Here is a 1007-nt window from a genome sequence, read left to right on the forward strand (position 1 = left end):
TTCCACAGCCCTGAGAATAGCACCTACCAATAAGAAACTTCCAGGGCTGCATCTTATACATCCAATCAGTTTAAAATTATGTTAGCGCACAGCACGGGCTCCTTGAACCAACCAAAAGGTATCTTCGGTATCCCCCTCCTCTCTTTGTCTAAAACCTATAAAAGGCTCCACTCTCCCTTACTCTGGGCTTTCAGCATGGATCCGTTGAGTTGGTGAGGTCTGAGAGCCCAAGCTTGAGCCCAAATAAATCATAAACCTTTGCTTTTGCATTTTGGTGTGTTGGGTCCTCAGTGGTCATTTTGGGGTCCAGTGGATGAGGTACAACATGTAGACCAGGCTGGCCTTGAACTCAACAGAGATCTGCCTGCTTCTGCCTCCTGAGGGCTGGGATTAAAGGCGTGCACCACCACACCCGGCTGAATGTATAGCTTTTAATAAAAAATAAGCGCTGCTCTCTGAAAAAGAGAAACAACAAGTCACATATAAAGGAAAACCCATTAGGATTACAGCAGATTTTTCAGTGCAAACTATGAAAGCCAGAAGAGCCTGGGCCAAAGTATTCCTAGTTTTAAATGACCACAGATGCCAACCCAGATTACCCATTGTGCCCTCAGCCCCATTCACCCTCCCATCTCCCCCTGCCATTCTCTCCTCCGAGTTTGGGCCTTGCCCCATTCCTTGTCTTGGGGCCCCAGACACCTGGAGAACCAATACTGCTCCCTGATCCTTTTCATCCAGACCAACGGAGTGCCCCTTCTCTGGCCCAGGAGCTCTGCTTCTGGGCCTGGCCCCACCCTCATCTCCTTCTGCGTCCCTGGGCCTGTAGGACCTGCTGCAGGCCTCTCTCCTACCTGCAGGCCTCTCTTTGGGGTAAATCCATTGCGCCCTCTGCACCTTGACTCCCCCAGCCCCATTCACCCTCCCATCTCTGTCACTGTACTCTCTTCTGAGTTTGGGCCTTGCCCCATTGTTGTCTTGGGGCCCCAGACACCTGGGGAAGCAATACT

The sequence above is a fragment of the Nannospalax galili genome, unplaced genomic scaffold (assembly GCF_000622305.1).
Source record: "Nannospalax galili isolate Female #2095 unplaced genomic scaffold, S.galili_v1.0 scaffold17, whole genome shotgun sequence".
Lineage (NCBI taxonomy): Eukaryota > Metazoa > Chordata > Mammalia > Rodentia > Spalacidae > Nannospalax > Nannospalax galili.